This window comes from Ursus americanus, chromosome 33, assembly GCF_024610735.1.
Source record: "Ursus americanus isolate L20-20 chromosome 33, mUrsAme1.1.p, whole genome shotgun sequence".
Taxonomy (NCBI): Eukaryota; Metazoa; Chordata; class Mammalia; order Carnivora; family Ursidae; genus Ursus; species Ursus americanus.
This window is the reverse complement of record NC_142159.1, coordinates 7,068,572-7,089,150: the sequence shown is the minus strand read 5'-3', so window position 1 is coordinate 7,089,150 and position 20,579 is coordinate 7,068,572.

Sequence of the window (20,579 nt, the reverse complement as noted above, 5' to 3'; positions counted from 1 at the left end):
GGGCTTCAGGCTGACTGATCCAAGGGCTCAAAAATGTCAGTGGGATTCAGTCTCTTCCCACCTTGAGCTTGTTCTCCTCTGGGTTTCCTCCATTTCCGGGCAGGCGTTCTCCTCGTGGTGGCATGGTGGCTGCCACTGGCTCCAGGCTTTTCTCTTGGCCTGTTAGGAACCCCCTCAGGAAAGAGTGTTTTCCTTCCCAGTTGGCCCAGTAAGGATCTTAAGATAGACTCCGATCAACTACCTGGATTCCATGTTAAGACCCAGTTATGGGGCTGAAGGACGATGGAACATGCCGACGAGGCAGGCCTGGGTGCTAGGCTCACCCCTCTATGCAGCCCCACCTGGACCACACGGATTGAGGATGGAGGGATGGTTCACAGGCCACTGGAGTACTAGGAAGCAGGGAAGTACTGCTGTGGAAGCAAAACAGATGTCTGGTCCAGAGACTCAGGCAATGATACCAGTAAGTACACCACCGTGTGGTAAGTGACAGAAAGGGAAGGAACGGGCGCTGGAGGGGCGCATAGGAAACACCTCACCCAGAGGAAGTGGCATGCAAGCTGGGACTTGAGAGGAGGTCGCAGGGCAGGAGGGGCGTGGGGTGGGGAAAGGAAACAGGTCATGCAAATCTCTTGAGCTGTGTGAGATCGTGGCCTGAACCTTAACAGGGACAGCGAGAATGAAGATGATGGGCCAGGTCACGAGGGCGCCTGAGCAGAAAGAAAGGAAAATAGATTTGGGGCTCAAGAGATTTCGGTTTGGGATGTTGATCTTGAGGGGCAGATGGGTTACCCTGTTAGAGATATCAAGGAACCAGCTAGATAGGTGAGTGCAGAGTTCAGGAGCAGGGTCTCTGGAGGGAGCACGAGCATGGGACCTGCACAAGGATGGTCATTGACCCCAGCCTGAGACATCTCTGGGTGAGAGGATCAAGGCTGAACAAAATCTTGGGAAAGGACATCAACTGGCCAATAAACATATGAAAAGGCCATATGCAAATGACATGAGCATATGAAAACAACATCATTACTTATTAGGGTAAACACAAGAAAACAGTGAGACGTTGTTACACTTCAACCAGAATGGCTGAAATGAAAAGGACTGACAATATCAAGTACTAGCAAGGCTGCAGACAAATGGAACTCCCGTACCCCGCCAGCAGGAGTGTAAATGGCAAACCACGTTGGAAAACGCAGCGTTCTTTAAAATGAAACATAGGTATCCTCTAAGACCTAGCAATTCTACTCCCATATACTAGATAGCCAAGAGAAATAAGTGATAGTTCCACAAAGGATGTATAAAAATTGTCCATAACAGCATTTTTCAGAAGAGCCAAAAGCTGGAAACAAACCAAGTGTCCATTGTTACCCATTCACTCAATGGAATACTATACCACGTATACAAAAGAATTAAGTACTGACATGGATGAATCTTACAGGTATAATGTTGAATAAAAAAAGCCAGACCTAAAAAAAAATACATACTGTGCGACTCCATTTCTAAAAAGTGCAGAAACAGGTATGAGTAGTCGATGGTACTACAGGGCAAAAATAGTGGTTTCTATTGTGGGAGGGGGTATCCCTGGAAGGGAGCCAAGCGAGCCTGCTGGGGTGCTGGAAATGCTTTTGTACCTTGATCTGGGTGGTAGTTATAAAGGCCTACACAATATAAAAATGCATCCAGTTCATTTAAGATTTGTGCACATTACTAGACCTATCGTGTACCTAAAGCAAGGACCCCCAGAAGACAAAAGAACCAAAGACCGCACTGATCCAGGGACTACTGATATTTTAGTTTTATATGACATTTCAAGAGGCCCAGCTTGATGGTGAAGTTTCCCGGGGCCAGAAGTCTTGTTTTGATTTTTCTCTCTCCTGTTCCAAAGCGTACTGGGGTTCAGATCACAGCAGGCCATGACCCGGTGTCTGCTCAGAGCAGCACACTCCAGCCCTCGAGTGTCAATTCATTGCTCATTTCCCACGCATCTGCCCTGTGCCAGACCCTGTGCTGAGAGCTGGGACTATGAAGACAAATTCAAAGCTGCCAAATCCGCTCAAACCAAGAGGTGGGTGCTGCAGGAGAAAGGAGGGGTTCCTGCAGCAGCCAACTCATCCATCAGCACGGGAACAATAATAATAGTAACAAACAACCACCGTTTATGAACTGCCAGGTGCTTTATGTGTGTAACAGATTTTTTCCCCTCTTAATTGCTATTTAAAACCACAACTGCCTGCAGCTACTTTTGTCTGGGAGGGGAATGGCATAATTTTTCTCAGGGTAGATGGCTCTTTGTTTACGAAAATACTTACTAAGTTGCTTTGGCATGAAGAATGAGCGTCCCCAGGGCTAGGGCAAGACAAAGGGAGCTGAATTGCTTTGCAAATTAGAGCGGGGAAAGGTGGCAGTGTGGAGAGGGGAGGGGGGCCTGAACACAGGAGGAGGGGAGCAGGTAAGAGGAATAGTTCAGGAGAGCTGCGGCCTTTCCGTTTGCCTGGACTCTGCTCCTTAGAGAACCACCCCCTTGCCTCCCTAATCTCACTCATTCTCCAGGTTTTCCTTTTCAAACATCACTTCCTCATACCACACACAGACTTCAAAAAGAATGAGGCAAAGCTCTCCCTACTGACACGGAAAAAAGCACTGGATATATTGTGAAATGACCCAAAAAATCACCAGCAGAATAGGGGTATAAATTCAATCCCATTTTTTTAAAGGAGTGCCATAGATACGTATTTACACTCGGCTACATATGGAAAATTCCTTAAAAAGTCTGTAATACTATACTAACAGCTGTTACCACTACGGAGGGTGGTTGGGGATCATCAGAAGCTTCTATTTTCAGTTTTCACCTTTTTTACCGTTAAACACCTTTTTTTTTTTTTTTAATTAAGTAGGCTCCACACCCAACAACGGGCTTGAACTCACCACCCTGAGATTAAGAGTTGCAAGCTCTACCGGCGGAGCCAGCCCGGTGTCCCTTTACCTTTAAACAGTTTATCATGAGATTGTATCCCTTTTTCAAAAGTCTCTTCCTCTGGGGCGCCTGGGTGGCTCAGTTGATTGGAGGTCTGCCTTTGGCTCAAGTTATGATCCCAGGGTCTTGGGATCGAGCCCTGTGTAGGGCTCACTGCTCAGCAGGGAGTCTGCTTCTCCCTCTCCCTTTGCCCCTCCCCAATTATTCTCTCTCTCAAAGATATAAATAAAATCTTTTCTTTAAAAAAAGTCTCTTCAGGGGCGCCTGGGTGGCACAGCGGTTGAGCGTCTGCCTTCGGCTCAGGGCATGATCCCGGCGTTCCGGGATCGAGCCCCACATCAGGCTCCTCCGCTATGAGCCTGCTTCTTCCTCTCCCACTCCCCCTGATTGTGCTCCCTCTCTCGCTGGCTGTCTCTCTCTCTGTCGAATAAATAAATAAAATCTTTAAAAAAAAAAGTCTTTTCAATAAAATCTTTTATTTAAAAAAAAGTCTCTTCCTCCAAGCAGTCTTCCCTGACTTCTGTTGTAGATCAGGTCCTCGCAGCACCCTGCCCTCCTCTCTTGTAACATTCAGCACCTTTCTACTTGCCGGTTCACTACCTCTCCCACTCCTACCCCTCCCACACCCACCGTGCTCTCCTCTACCCCAAGATGACAGGGACCGGAAACTCCTAGCAGAGCACTTGCCATAGCGGTTAACCAAATGAATGAACTCTTGCACATAGTCTTCTCCTGCCTGGCTTGGAATCTTCCAGAGAGAGGAGGGAGCCCCTCAGCCCCACCTGCGTGTGCTGCTCAGTCCCGGCTCACCGTGTTTCAGCTCATTCCCCGCCCAGAGCTGGGTGAGTTGCCCTTTCTCTTGTTCTGGAGGAAAGCATAGAAGCAGCACAGAAGCCCTCTTCACTGCCTCAGCCCTGAGGGACTCCAGGATGCCTGAGACCATGACAACATGTGACAGGTGTGACTAGGTGGGGGAGCCAATTACTGGAACAGGCCAGAGCACCCTGGCTGACCTTGGGGGAAGCAGGGTCGGCTTCCCTTCCATGTTCCTTTTCTTTCCAGCAGTAGAAGGGGGAGGAGGGGACGAAGGCCTAATTGTTTTCACCTTGAGAAAAATCTGCTGCTGACTGTAGACAGAGAGAATCTCTCAGTTATACAGCAGGGGGCCTGAAATTAGATCAGATCAGGAGGGCTGACATTTTCCTGGAGGCCCTCTGACTAACGACCAAGGGGGAGAGACGTGCTTGGCCCAATACCCCCTTCCTTGCTCCAGCCTACCAACCAGTGCTGGCGAAGCTTCTGCTCATTTCTGCCCAGAACCCCGCAGGCAGATCTCTCTGCCCCCTCCCCACCCAGGCTGCTGTCACTAAGATGGAGCCTTCAGCCGGTCTTGCCCAGGCTACAGGTAATGCTGCTGGGAGAGAATTAGAGCTCTGGCTCGCAGGCCCCCGACTGCCAGGCCGATGCCTCCATCGACCCAGCCAGGCTCTTCCCGCCGAGTTCGGACAGGAAAAGGAATGCCGGCCCCAAGTGCCTGAATCTGCCCGAACACTTCTAACAATGACAGCAGAGGTGAACTCTCATGCTTTCTCCATCCCTGATGGAAAGCAAGTTCAAAAGCCACATACTGTCCTCAACCCCTGGGGTGAGGAAAGAATGTGATAAAGAGAAAGCATCGTAACTCAATAAAGCTGCCTTGAGTGACACCAGCGCTATGCCGGGAGTTGGCCACCAGCTCGGCATTCCAGCCACTGAAAATCACGCAGGAAGGAAGATACCAGCTTCGTACGAGTAATGACTTCTAGAGCTTCGGAACACTCGCTGGTCACCTATTGGGGACCAAGAAGAAATTTCCTTTAAGAAATTCTTGAGGGGCGCCTGGGTGGCGCAGTCGTTAAGCGTCTGCCTTCGGCTCAGTGCATGATCCTGGTGTTCTGGGATCGAGCCCCGCATGGGGCTCCTCCACTGGGAGCCTGCTTCTTCCTCTCCCACTCCCCCTGCTTCTGTTCCCTCTCTCACTGGCTGTCTCTCTCTCTGTCAAATAAATAAATAAAATCTAAAAAAAAAAAAAAAAGAAATTCTTAAAAGGCAAGAGAAGCCCACAGCTTCATTCATAGCGTACTTCAACTACTTTCTAGCTGTGTGACATTGGTCATGTCACTTAACGTCTCTGAACTTCATTTTCCCCATCTGTAAAATAGAATTAATTATACCTACTTCAAAGGGTGTCGTAAAATAAAGTGAATATATATAAACTACTTAGCACAGTACTCGGTGCCCAGGAAGTGCTCATGCAATGGTACACGTCCGTCTTATTAGCAGGCTGCCATCAGTGCACACTCCAGCACAGACGTGGTGATGAGGTGGAAATGGTGTGGCCTTTAGGACCATGCAGACCTGGTTCGAAATCCTAGTTCCATTACTGCCATTATGGGGCCTTGGGAGAGTTAATTGACTTCTTTGAGCTTCAGTCTCCCTCTCTAAGAAGACACTGATAACACTGGCCTTGTCAACAGGATTGAGTCGAGTCATCACCGAAGCCTGAGCGCATCCAAGGTGCGCAGGAAATTTTAGCTACATTGGTATAGACTCATCACTCTTTTTCCAGCAGCCTTCACCTTGTTGGGTAGTTTTTACTGGGAGACGAAAGCCTGCCAGTACTTCGGATAGCGTATTGATTTTCTCAAAGCCAGCGGTCTCTTTCCTGCTGTCATTCTTCTTGCCATCTGCCCTACTTGACCCTGGTGGTCACCTCTGACTTTTTTTTACTTCTTTAAGACCTCCTCCCTCTCCTTGATGGTTTTCTTGACTCTTTGATCCCCTGATATTTCTCTCTCTCTCTCTCTCTCTCTCTCTCTCCCTCCCTCCCTCTCTCTCAACCCTGCCTTCCCTCCCTCCCTCTCTCCCTCCTGCTTCCCAGGCTCTTCATCTCCCTAGGATTATTCCTGTCCTTTGCTCTCCACATTCTTCCTGCTCTGCCCTAGAGAAAGGCCACAACACTGTCACCAAAAGCGAGCTCAGTCTGTTCTTGCTTCTGATCTCAAAGTTATCATTATTCTCCTGGCCACCCACACATCCAATTCTAGATTCTGGTCTGTTTCCTTCCCTCTCTTTCTGAATCCACTCAATTGCCAAGCATGTCTATTTTTTTCTTCAAAACATTTCTCACATCCACCTCCTTCCTTCCCATCTCTCCTCGTGTCACTCTAGACCAATATCAACCCAGGTTTGATCCAGGGTTGGCTAATTCCAATCCATCCTGAATATTGCAGTCGATGTAAAAAGATCGCTTTTTAAGCATGCCAGATATGATCCTTCCATCCCCTCCCATCTCCTTCAAAACCCTATTAAGGCTTATTCCTTGGTAGATTTGAGGGCATTCAAGTCCTTCCATATCTGATTTTCTAGATTTGACTTTCCATTAGCCCCAATCCAGACTTTCCATCTCATGAATGCCTCACCCATGTCCAACCCCTCTTCTTTGCCCAAGTCTCCTGCCTGGAAAGTCGTTCTCTCCATTCCCTCCTCTATTCAAATTCAATCCGTCCTTTAAGGTCTGGCTCAAAACTCAACTCCTTCCTGAGGCCACCCCTGCGCACTCCTGCCCACAGTTATCGCTTCTTTCCGGTTTCCTCTGCTAATGATCCGGCGGTGGGCACGGAGAGCCCCCTGTCTGAGGAGCTGGTCAAAGCCTGCTGGCACACGTGCCACCGTCTCCTTCACCTTGTTCCTGCGGGCAGAGTTGGGGTCTTCTACATCCTCCTGAACGACACAGCATAGTGTCACCGTGTCACAGTGATTTGGATCAGGACAGACTTGTGTTCCAATCCTAATCTGTTACTTTCCCACTGGTTGCTGGGCCTTAGCAGGCGACCTAACCTCTCTCCAAGTCTCACGTTCCTCAGCTGAAAAGCAGGTCAGAGTGGCCTCAGAGAGCTGTTGTGCAGATTAAATGATAATGTGTGCAAATGGCTTTGCACAGGGCCTGCCATCCCGTCTACATTCAATAAAAGGTAGAGATTATTCTAGTCCCTGGCACCCTGCGGTCCCAACATTACTTAGGCGGCCCTGCGCGTTTACACAGCCAAACAGTAATTCCACAGACTGCGGTATTTGACTTTAGGTAGATCTGCTTTCAAAACAGCTCTTTTCCAACTTTCCATTTTTATAAATTGCACCACTCTTCCAAGGCTCCGAGACTCAAATGTTGGCAGTGGACTCAGCTTTTCCTGCTCTTTCGTGGGCCAAACCTGTTGGCACTTAACCGCGGGCTGTCTCTAACTGTTCTGTCTTCACTCCCCATTGGGACTGTAAATGCTTTGAGAGCAGGAATTCTCTTATACTGCCTTGGTATCTACCATACCGGCAAAGCGCAGGGACCCAATATATATTTGTTTTCCGACAAGATGCTATCAATGAATGAATTTACAGAGACAGTTATGAAGGAGGTAATAAGACCATCTGAAACTAGGATAAGATATTCTGTGATTATGTCTTATTCTCTCCCCTTTCTCTACTCCATGAATTCCTCCTACTCATTCCTTTTTTTTTTTTAAGATTTTGTTTTTTTAAGTAATCTCTATAGACAATGTGGGGCTCGAACCTACAACCCTGAGATCAAAAGTCACACGAGCTTCCTGCTGAGCCAGCTGGGTGCCCCCCTCCTACTTATACCTTAAGGTCCAAATCAATATCCTCCTCTCCGAGATCTGCCATAAGCGTTATTTCCTTTCTTTCTTTCACTTATGCTGCATATTTAATTGCATAGAGTTTTTACCAATTTTTTAATTTAATATTTAATTGAAAAAAATTAAAATGACATAGAAAGGTATTAAGTGATGATGAAATTTTTTCTCATATTCCCTCTTCCCAAAGGTAACAACTGGGAACACTTTGTTGGGTATCCCTCCAGGTCTTTTCCTATTGCGTTAAGAATTAATATCCTAGGGGCGCCTGGGTGGCACAGCGGTTAAGCGTCTGCCTTCGGCTCAGGGTGTGATCCCGGCGTTCTGGGATCGAGCCCCACATCAGGCTCCTCCGCTATGAGCCTGCTTCTTCCTCTCCCACTCCCCCTGCTTGTGTTCCCTCTCTCGCTGGCTGTCTCTATCTCTGTCGAATAAATAAATAAAATCTTTAAAAAAAAAGAATTAATATCACGCCCTGAGCTGAAGGCAGACGCTTAACCGCTGTGCCACCCAGGCGCCCCTAGAATTAATATCCTATCCTAAGACAGAATATGAAAATAATCTTTTTAAAACAATTGTGCTTCGGGCTCCTGGGTGGCTCAGTCAGTTAAGCGTCCAACTCTTGATTTCAGCTCAGGTCATGATCTTGGAGTAGTGGGGTTGGGCCCATATTGGGCTCTGGCTCAGTGGGGAGTCTGCTCCAGAGTCTCTCTTTCCTTCTACCCCTCCTTCCCCCCAAATAAAAATATAAATCTTTTAAAATAATTGTGTTTCTCTAAGATTTTGCATGCCCCCCAAATGGCCACTTTATGAGCCGGATAGGAGGGAGATTAAATTCAAGTTGTGAAATAAATCAGTAAACGTCCCATTTGTCCCCCAGCACTTTGACAACTCTATTCCAGTGTGCACCCAGCACACTTCACGGTCTGTGTGTGCCTCTGCGTCCCAGCTAGCTTGTACACTGGGGCAGCAACTGACATCAATTTTGATATTCCCAACACCTAATTTGCACATAGTAAGTACTCAATAAACATTTAGTGAAGAATGACTTAACTTTCATCTCCCATCGTTCTCAATGTTTTTTGGCTTGAGTTCTTTTTTTTAATAATAGATAACAGATTTACTTTGAAAATTTTGCATCTCACCTTTAAATGATTGATCTATCAGTCAGAGTCTCAGCAGGAAATGGAAATTCAGTTTCAGAGGATTCAAGAAACCTTAATGAAGGGACTATTCACGAGATGTGGGCACAGTTGAGGGAAACGAAAAAGGAGCTCAAGGGAACCAGAAGCTGGTAACAGCAGCAAGTTATTATCATGCTTGCTCAAAAAGACAAGGGGAAGGAAATGGAGTTTTGTGAACCCAGTGAGACCCTGAATCATGGAAGAGGGGCTGCTGACAGGAGCTGTTGCCTCAGAAGGAAGCAGTCACCGTCAGAAAATAAGAAAATGAAGCACAGAGCAGAGGGAAATCCCAAACTCTCTCTCGTCCTGCATGTCAATCTCTTGCCAATACCTCCCATTGGTAGAACCCAAGTGAGCAATGAGTCCAGCTGATACAGTCCACGGAGCTTAGCTTCCTGGGTCACAGGGCAAACGAGGACAGGGAATGGATCAGGGTGGGCAACACAGGAGAGGCACCAAGTCCATCAGTTACCAACTACCCAGTAATCAAGCGATGTCACCTCGGTTATTCCTCCATCAGAACCTAGATTGTAAAGTTAGCCACCACCAGTGTTCATCGTGCCAGATAGTAAGAAAGTGGGGGAGGAGGAGAAACAGGAGCTACAGATCCTGCCTCCGCAGGTGGCCAGGAGGCTAAGCGGTACTCACAGCTACCTCCTTCTATCATCTTTTCCCTGTTCCTTACTTCTGCAAGCATGTTGCCTGGGGGGGGATCCTTTGCTTGGTGGAATGACATAAACCTCCCTTTCTACAGAATTCAAGCCCTTCATGTTCCTGTCTTTACTGCTTTGCTACAATTTTACATTGATGGTTATTAGGTATGGAAGAACTAGGAGGCACGCTAGTGAATCCCCTGGGAAAGGACAGAGTTCTCCTTGCCCCTGTTGGTAGCAGCAACTTAATTTCCATTTGATAATCAGGATCAATCACCCTAGCCAATATCATAAAGCCATTGGTTGAAGAGCATGAGGAGCCCAAAATGACCAGAGGGAGAGTCTCAGCTTCCAATGTAATGGAACCATGTTAACGTCCCCGATGGAAGCATTCTTTGGGAAATAGGACCTCCAAACTCATTGAATCCAGAGTAGCAGGGACAAAGAGCAAAAGTTCTGTGGGTGAGTTATTAAGTATAAATGTGAGAAAGCTCCCTCCCACTTCTACTCTGGACCCTTGGATTTTGGCCATGAGGAAGACGGCACCTTATACTGGTTGCTTGTTTAAGGCATATACCACTTCCTTTGACATCACCCTAACTTTGCACGTTGCTGTCTCCTAGATGGCACTCCCAGAAGTCACCTGGCTGTGATTTACTAAGCTATTTCTACACCATCCAGAATTTGTCTTACGGTATGACACCTGAATTGGAAGTTTTTGCTGGTGCCTTACCATCTCTGAATGAAAGGGATATTTTGGTTATATGAGAACACCTTGTATTTTTATCATCCAAACAAACAAAACCAAGAAAATAAAAAAAAACACTCTTGTTTATAATGATCTTAGATTCTATAGGCAGATCCCAGATAAGATACTTGGCCTCTGCCATGCTATTCGATTCCTAATTGTCACTCATATCTCAACTTCCATTGCCTCACCCCATCTACTGGAGAACGAGTCCACTGTACCTATATCAGCCATTTCACAGAGATGTTTTGTTTTTAAAGATTTTATATATTGGGGGGGCGCCTGGGTGGCTCAGTCGTTAGGCGTCTGCCTTCAGCTCAGGGCGTGATCTGGCGTTCTGGGATCGAGTCCCGCGTGGGGCTCCCCGCTCAGCAGGAAGCCTGCTTCTCCCTCTCCCTCTGCCTGCTGCTCCCCCTGCTTGTGCTCTCTTTCTTGCTCACTCTCTCTAATCTAAAGGGCATCCCAGGCACTGAGAGGCTTAGAGGGGAGTGAGAATTTAGTGAATTTGAGGACCCACAAGGAGTGCCACATGGCTGGATCTTAAAGGTATGTGTCCTGTAAAAAAGAAATCAGTCTTAAGGTTTGTTTTCTTTTTTTTTAAATATAAGCTTTTTGAATTTGTGTGGGAAAGGTATTTAAGATTTTTCAGCACAGAATGACATAGTTCAGGGGCCTGCCCAACTCTCAACTGCCTCTCCCTAATCTCCTCGGATCAGTCTTAATAATAATCTGTTGAGCTGTAACTTTGGACCTGATATTATGCCCAGTGTCGAAAAGCACAAAGTATACTGATTGAACACCTGTGTTCTCCCCTAACTAGGTGAGAAGGAGCAGTGGAGGGAAAAATCACTACTCTCTGAGTAATGGGAGCGACCTACTTGGGAAACTGCTCGAGACAACTTAGATCCTACAATCCGTGAGCCTACAGCCCTGGGGGACAGTGTGGTAAAGAGGCTTGAGGCCTGCTTTAAGCTTTTTTCTTTCTTTCTTTCTTTCTTTCTTTCTTTTTTTTTAAGTAGGCTCCATGCCCAGTGTGGGGCTTGAACTCACAACCCCGAGATCAAGAGTCACATGCTCCACTGACTGAGCCAGCCAGGCGCCCCTGGTTTCATTGTCTTTCTAAAACTTATTCCAACCCTGTTAGTTTACTCGGTGATTATTGGCCTCCCCACTTTACAAAGTACCACAAAAGCAGGGACCTGTCTATCTTGTTCACCACTTACCTCAACACCCAGAACAATGCTTGGCAGCTATTAGGTAGGTATTTAATAAATATTTATTGAACGGATGAATGCATGCGTGCATAAAAGAAACAAGTGCTGTCCTTGAAGGAACTGCTTCAACAAGGGTGCGTCTACCCTTGTTCTGACAGCCATCACTGCTCAAAAGTATTGGGGATGTCATCTTTTAGAACTGACTTCAGGATCACTTTAAAAGTTACCCAAGAAAATCAGATACACTACTCTGTCCTCACACCTAATTGTTTCTTTAAAAAATATTCCTCCCCGGGCACCTGGGTGGCTCAGTCTGTTGAACTTCTGCCTTTGGTTCAGGTCATGATCCCAGGGTCCTGGGATCAAGTCCCGCATCTGGCTCCTTGCTCAGTGGGGAGTCTGCTTCTCCCTCTGTCCCCTCCCCCTGGCTCATGCTCTCTCTCGAAAAATAAATAAACAAAATCTTTTAAAAATATTTCTCCCCAACTTGACTTCTTTTCTTTTTTATTTTTTTTTAAGATTTTATTTATTTATTTGACAGAGACAGCCAGCAAGAGAGGGAACACAAGCAGGGGAAGTGGGAGAGGAAGAAGCAGGCTCCCAGCAGAAGAGCCTGATGTGGGGCTCGATCCCAGAACCTGGGATCACGCCCTGAGCCGAAAGCAGACGCTTAACGACTGCACCATCCAGGCGCCCCTCTTTTCTTTTTTTAAGTAGGCTCCACTCCCAATGTGGGGCTTGAACTCATGACCCTGAGATCAACCTGAGAAACATGCTCTACTGACTGAGCCAGCCAGGTGCCCTTCCCCAACTCGATTTCTATCTTATTCACTGATTTTCGCTCTGAATTACTCGTTTCCCCAAATTAAATTCACCCTCAAGAATAAAAAGTTGTCACCTTTGATAACAGTCTGAAGAATGGACTTTAGGCTCTGAAGACAAATTTGAAAAGAGGAATTCACAACCTCTCATTTCAACGTGTAAGTTCTGGAATGCTGTGTTGATTTCAAACAATGCCCTTATTTTACAGTGAAACTCTTTACACTGGGACAATAGTATCTTCACCCCTGGATTGGATTTTCATTTTAGTTATTTGTGAAACAGTTCCATTTTAAAGATTTATTTATTATTTGAGAGAAAGAGAGAGCGCACTCAGCAGGAGCAAGTTGGGGAGGGGCCGGGGGAGAGGGAGAGAGAGAATTTCAAGCAGACTCCCCACTGAGCGAAGAGCACTATACGGGGCTCGACCCCAGGACCCTGAGACCACGACCTGAGCCAAAATCAAGAGTCACACAGTCAACCAACTCAGCCACTTAGACACCCCAAAACAGTTCCTTTTTAAAGAATTTATTTCTAGAAAAAAATCCAATGGTTTTTAGATTAAAAGGCAACCTAGGGTCTAAACAATTCGTTTTCTTTTCTTCTACAAAAATCACTCCAACCCAGTACTTCCCTATTCCTCAAACATCTCACACACCCCGGCCGATCCTTCCTGTTCTTTCTTCTGACTGGAATGGACCTTCCATGCTCCTACCCAAGCCCTAGCAAATTTGTATTCTTCTTCTTGGACCCAACTCAAAGGATTGCCTGTCAGAAATAATTCCATCATCCTCGGATCTCCCAAACCACCGAGGTATAAGCTCTGAGTCAGACGCCATGTCTCTCTTCTTCAAAATTATATCTCAGCACCTTGCACAGTATCTGGCACACGGTAGAGATTCATGCTGAAATATATTTATTGACTGAATGAGTGCTTCTCTAGTCCATTATCTAGCACATTAATATTTAGTTATTTATCTCTCTCCCCCCAAGACTGTTCTTTCTTCAATAGTAAGGACCATAGTCTTATTCATCTTTTATCTCTCTGTGACATGGACAGGGCAAAGGTGAGCCCAGAAGAAGTTAGCGTTTATCTTGCTAAAATTCCAAAGTTTTCATTCATTTACTCTCAGATCAGGTAGGATCGAAGTAGATTTCCTGTTTTGTTTTTGTCTTCTCTTTAGTCCAATAAAAGCTGCTGAGGGTGGAAGAGAGTCTCTAGGTTCTGAAGCTTATTCCCCTCCCCCACCCCAAGCCTGGGCCAGGTTGCCTGGGTCCAGATGTAGTGTCGCTTAGGCCTAGGTGTCTCCAACTCCCATGTGAACTCCCTTCTTTCCCTTGCTTCCTCGGTCCTTGGCCCTTCTCCACTCACTCCAGTCCATGGTTCCCTCTAGAAGTGGGTCACTAACTCAGTCTGGCTGGGCGCAAAAATGCCTGGGGAGTTAGAGGCAGTGCCCTCTAAAGGCAGAAACTAATTATTGCTTGAAGGAATAGGAACCAGGGTTCCTTGAACGTCTGGGGTTTCAAGAAAAACTAGAAATCCAGAAATTGTTTTTAAATGTGAACTCTCCCCAAGTTTAAGTGCCAGCAACTCTTTCATTTTTTAAAAAACAAGGCAAGCCAATTAAAACATATGCACAGGTCAAATCTGGCCTGTGAGCCCCTGGTCTCCTTCTCTACTCTAGATCTGTGGCCAGGTCACCTCGCTGCTCCCCATGGGCATTCTATTTCCTTACTTGTGCTTAGACACAGGCTACCGCTGGGCCTCATCTCCTGCCATTTTCCGTGCACACTTCCCCTCCCCCAGTCTAGGTCATATGACATGACTTGACAAACCAGGGACCCATGCCAAAGTTTGTAATGCTTTAATGTACTCTGTGTGTGCTGTTCCTATTTCGATTAACTGAGCCAACAAATCTTTATTGATCAGATAATCCAGCCCAGCACTCTACTGGGTGCTGGAGACATAATCTTAAACACCACAGGCAAAGTTCCTGCCCTCATGGGGCTTACATTCAAGTGGCAGAGGTCGATGTTACTCAAACAATAATACAAAGTAAATTGAAAATGTGATAGGTTTCAGGAATAAGCCATGGAAACATATAACAACAAGAGCTAATCTCACCTCCTCTGGGGATCTGGGAAGGCTTCCCTGAAGAAGTGAAATTTTCAGGGCACCTGGCTGGCTCAGTCAGGAGGGCATGTGACTCTTGATGTTGGGGGTTGTGAGTTCGAGCCCCACATTGGGTGTAGAGATCACTTAAAAATAAACTCTTAGGGGCGCCTGCATGGCTCAGTCATTAAGCGTCTGCCTTTGGCTCAGGGCGTGATCCCGGAGTCCTGGGATCGAGCCCCACATTGGGCTCCTCCGCGGGGAGCCTGCTTCTTCCTCTCCCACTCCCCCTGCTCCTGTTCCCTCTCTCACTGGCTGGCTGTCTCTCTCTGTCAATTAAATAAAAACAAAATCTTTTAAAAAAATAAAATAAATAAACTCTTAAAAAAGAAGTGACATTTTCATTTATCTGAAATTACAGTATACAGTGTCCAAGGAAAAGAGGCGGTGGGGAAGGGAGGGCCTGAGTTGGGGGTGGGAGAGCAGTGATCAGAATTTTAGGGTAAGGAACCAGAAAAGTATGCAGTCTGGAGGAGGCAGGAATCTGGCTTCTTTGAGGAACTGAAAAAGGCCAGGGCCGCTGCATACAGGAACTGAGGAGGAGAAAGTCCTGAGCTGGGGCAAGAAAGTCAGGCGGGGCTGGCCATGCAGGCAGGGCGAAGTCAGGCATGTTAAGAGTTCTGGTCTTTAATCCTGAGGGCAATGGGAAGTCACTGTAAAGGTTTTACAAGGTGTGTGTGTGTGAGAGAGAGAGAGAGAGAGAGAGAGCAAGAGAGAGAGAGAGACAGAGAGACAGAGAAAGAGAGACAGACAGGCAGGCAGACACAATCAAATCTGCCTTTTGAAAATATTATTCTGGCTTTTGGGTAGAGAATAGAGAAAGGATGCAGGAGTAGGAATAGAAGTAGGGGACGACGAAGATGAAGATGAAGATGAAGATGAAGATGAAGATGAAGATAGAAGAAGAAGAAGGAGGAGGAGGAGGAGGAGGAGGAGGAGGAGGAGGGGGAGGAGGGGGAGGAGAAGAAGGAAAGAAGAAGAAGTAGTAGTAGTAGGGGACCAGTCCAGAGGTGGCAGAAGTTCAAGTGAGTCATTCAGCACCTCAGATGGAGTCAGAGGTGGTGGAGATAGAGAAACATGGGCTTTACAACATTCATGCAGGGAACGGCAGGACTTAGTCATGGATTGTGTATGGCGAGGGTGAAGCAGTGGAGAGCAGTTAAAAATGACTCCCAGATTTCCAGCTGTGCAGTGAGTTAGGGGAGCTGTTCCCTAAGACAGGGAACACTGGAGGAGGAGCAGGTTGGTGGCGAAGGCAATGGAGAGAATGGGAGTTTATTTTGCAGATATTTACTTGGTCAACATACATTTATCGAATGCCTGCTCTGTTCCAGCCTCTGTCTTTACATACAAAGACAGAAATGTTTCCTGCCCATAAGCTGCTCACCTTCTGGCTGGGGGGAGACAGGCAGGGAAAAAAAAAAAAGATGATTATAACCCAAGTATCATGTAGACCTCGTAAGCCTATGGACTCAAACAAAACCACATGAACACTAATCACCCTGAGTTCCTGTTGTTGGCCCGGCAAAGTCCCCTTTAAGTATTTTGGGGACACCTCTAGGGACTTTTCACAAACGGCTGTCAGACAAAGCAGTGGGTTAAGTCACTGGGCGCACCAACACTGCTCTGACCCCCGCTATCACTACCAAAGGCACCTTCTGTGGGAATGCTAAGAGCACCTTGGGACTAGAGTGAGGCAAGCAAGGAGCGTGGCCTTGAGAGGGAATGCCTCCTTAAATTTTGTTGGCCCTTAAATTTTGCTCGAGGTGCTGGAGAAGGCCTGGGTCCTGGAAAAGGAGCTTCTCCCAAGCCCCAAGCTATGTTAAATCATCTGGGCCCCAAAGCAGCGCTGCTAGGGGCAGAAGTTTGAATTCTATCGGGGACACATGGAGTTACACAGCCGGACGGGGATGTAACAGGGGTGCAATTGCTTATCTAGATTTGGAACTCAGAAGTTTGGGCTCGAGATCTACATTCGAGAACATGGAAAATGGAGAAGAGGCACAGGGACCAAGCTCTGCTGAACAACTAACATTCATTCATTCATTCATTCATTTTGAACAACATTTAAATGCCTTGCCCCCACTCCACCTGGCAACTTCTCAAAGATCCACCTTCCGTAACGCATGTCCCTGGTTGGCCGGGCCTCTTTCCCGTGCATTCCTACAGCTCTTTGTAGTCCTCTACTATAGCACTTTCCAGTCTACACGGTAACTCTTGGTTTGTATATTTGTCTCCTCCACTCAGCCGAGAGCTCCTGGAGGCCATGGACTCTCTTATTCAATGTTCAAGCTCATGTTAAGACTAAAATTATGGGAGGATGGTACCCAGAATTGAGTGAGGAGAAGGGAGAAGAGACTGCCCCCTCCCCTGCTGCATGGCACAGTCTTTCTGTACCATTTCTAGAATGACCCTGTAGATATGTGGATATTAGTGCACAAAAATGTTGTTCAGTGATGCTCATTGCATTATGATTTGCCACACTGAAAAGGTGAATTGACCCTTACACATCTCCAAATATAGGCACCAGACCTACATTTCTATCAGAAGTGCACTGGTTAGAGGTAGCTGATGGAATGCTAGGCAGCCATGAAAAAATGAAGTAGATTCCCTGAGAAGGAAAAATGACCAGAATATTTCATTTAAAAACAGGTCCCAAACTGTTCGTATAGAATGCTGCAATTTGTGTTTAAAACAAAGAAGATAGATTTGCATATAGATGTATTAAAATGTCTAGAAAGCTACACAAGTAACCATAGTAACCATTGAGTAATGCTTTAGAGAGGGGCAGTCTAGTGCATGGGCAAGGTTTGGGGAGAATTTCACTTTATGCCTATCTTATCGTTGGATTTTTCTTAAAACTAGAAATATATATATATATATATATATATATATATATATAAAATATACACATACACATACATATATACACATATGATTTTATTTTTAAGTAACCTCTACACCCAACGTGGGGCTCGAACTCAACCCCGAGATCAAGAGTCACGTGCCCTAACGAGCCAACCAGGCGCCCCAAAAGTATATATTTTTATGGTAAAACAAAAGTCTCAGAAAAGAATTTAAAACATTGAATCTTGGTCTCCCTTTCTCCTTCTCCACCCTTCACATATTTGGCACCAAGTAAGTGTTTAAGACTGAACAGATGAATTACACTCTTGGAAGAGAAACTCTCCTGTTCAGAGCCGGAGCCCTTCTTCTCCCAGGAACTGGCCTCAAAGCACGAGAGGTAGACGAGGCTTGCGGATCCCCCCATTGGTAAGGTCACACAGGTCAGGCAGCTACAGGCAAACTTTCATCTTTCCCAGTCCACCCATTAGGGACTCACAGGAAAGCGAAAGTCTGCAATAAGGTACTCGATAAATGTGTGTAATAATAATAACAATGGTCGCCATCGCCTCTCAAGCACCTACTAATTACCAGCCCGGTGCGGAGTGCTTTAATCCTCACAGCCCAGAGGTAGGCATTGTTTCCTGATTTTATCAAAGAGGAGGAAGGAGAGGCTGAGTATGGGTAAGGAATGTGCTCAAGCATCCAGCAGGTAAGCAGAACCAACTCCGTCTGAATCACTATGCTCTCAATTGTTCCTACATCCTACACCATAGTAACTGGATTATGGGAGGAAATAGGGTAAAAGTTACTTGTGTTTTTGGAAACTCCCCCGCCAAAACAAAGTCTAGTTATAATCAGTGAAAATGAGACAGATTAGAGAGCAGGCCTTTCAGATCCACAAGCAAGACGAAGTACCCCGAACTCTTCATTGGGCACCAGATGGCGTGATAATAATTTTGCTTATAAGTTCTACCATCAGGAGATTTACACTGATATTTGTTCACACCAATTCTGCAAGGTAGATGTCGTTACCTCCACTTTATAGAGGAGGAAACTAAGGCTCAGACAGGTTGTGCTTTTGCTAATGACATACGGCGAGGACAAGGCATTGCTAGGTTTGAATCTGTCTGCCTCACTCCAAAGCCAGTGCTTTCACAAGGCTTGTATACTGTTAATAATTTCTTCAGGTGAACCTGGAGCAGCAGGTGATACCGTGGTCAACACAAAATGAGCTCCAGACCTCTGGGCTTTCAGGACAGGAATTACTCTTCTAACCCCCAGGGAATTTCCCAGGGCCAGGCCCACCTCCACCCCAATGGAAGGCTGCCGCATCACTTATTTGGTAAGGACACCAGAGCGTCACAACCTGTTGCCTCAGAGATTACCTTTTGTGTGTCTCATCAGGAAGAAGAGCTCAAATCTCCCTTCAACCCCACCCTTGTCAAGTAAGTAAAGGTTTGGCAGCCATCCGGAAGGACTGGTGATTCTAGTCTAGAAACCCACAGCTCCTCCTCAGACACTTCTTTATCAAAGTTTTATTAGCCTCAGCTCAAGGTACCTCCATCTGGGCATCTCATTACAGAGCAAGGACACTTCAGCCATTTGTAACACCACTCCCACCTAAACAAGGTTTTCAAGGACAGCACAGAAAGGAGTTGCAAGAGAGCTATAAATCCACCTTGCCCCCTTTCCCCTCCTCCATGCATTTGCTCTCTCAACCCACCTATTTCTTCACACTCTCCAACTGGATTACTCTCGTTCCTTAAACGCATCTCTGACATTCTCATCTTGAATGCTCATTTATTCACACTTCCCTTTGCCTGGAACTCATTCTCCCCTGGCCGAAAACTATCTCCTGCCTTGAACTCCAATTGCACTTAATAGTCACCTATCTTTTGGCACTGGTCACATTACATTCTTCATTACGATTACTCAAAATACATTTTTCCTCCTACTTATAAACTATCTATGTGACTTCAAAGTCAAGTACTGACAGTGGATATACGTGTGTGTGTATTATGTGATAGTTTATGGAGATATTTGTGTTTATTCTCATTTCTGTGGGTAATTTCTTCCCCCCATCCCCAAAAAGGTAGCCAGGCCTTAAATGTTCCCTAGTTTGAAGGCTTCTACGTTTCGGATTCAAAAATCAACAGTTTCCAGCCACAGAGAAGACAATGTCCAGAAATGGTTTTGAAAACCATGGGCTTAGTAGGGGAACTGATTCCAAAGGAAAAGGAATGGGAGTGCTTTGAATGGGGGAAGTACAAATCTGTGGAGGGAAAGGTTAGAGAAAGCACCCGGTTTCTGAGAGTTTATGGGAGTAGAGACCTAGGCTCATTTGCATATAGCACCCCGGGATGAGGAGACTGCTGTGGGAGACTGTCCACTATATACCTTGGCTTTGAGAGCAGTGGTAAGGCTCTGTCTCTTTGAGCAAGCCCGGAATGATCCACGGTGAAGGGTCCAAAAGAGGCAGGGGGATTCGGTAGAAGGAGTCCTCCTACCGATACAACCATCACGGATTAAGGACCTGGCCTCTTCCTTACTTTTTTGCGCAAGAACCACTTAAGTCAGCAGAAAGCAGCAGTATATGTGAAGAGCTAAAATGCTTCGTCTTTGAAGACGACTTCTCAGACCAACAAGGCTAACCTTTTAGCACCTACTGTATTGGAAACCTTGGGATAAGGCTTTTGGGGTTCCCTGCTTCGGTCGGGCGCCCTTTCCCTCGCTAGATTTCAAGTCTCCAATCTAAACCTTCCCTCTTAGTTCAAGTCCTCCAACAGCCTTCAGTCTTCCCACTGACCCGTCCTTCCTCAATTTCTCCCTCCAAGCTTTCCTTCCCCATCTCCACCCCTCACCACGAGTCAGACTCTCCCTTAGTCGTGCCTTCTTCACCCCTAATTTCCCTCGTGCCCTGTCTCTTCCCCTTCCCTGTTCAGGCAGTCTCTCTCCTCTCTTCCTGCTCAAATCGCCCTCCCGCGACCCTCACTCGGGTCTCCGTTCATTTCCACACTTCAGTGACCCCCCGCCCCCACTCCACGTCCACCCCCAACCCCATTGAGCACTGGCCCCCTCCGCGTCTCAGCCGTTGGCGGGGGCGTGGCCCCGCGAGTAACAGGTCTCCCGCCCCACACTCCGCGGGCCCGCGCGCAGACAAAGACATTCCACAGCCCCCGCCCCTCCGCGCGCTCGGCCAGAGGGGGAGGAGACACGTGTCCCGCTAGCGCCGAGTCACGTGGAAAAGAAAACGAAGCCCGCGGCCACTCGCGCACGCGCACA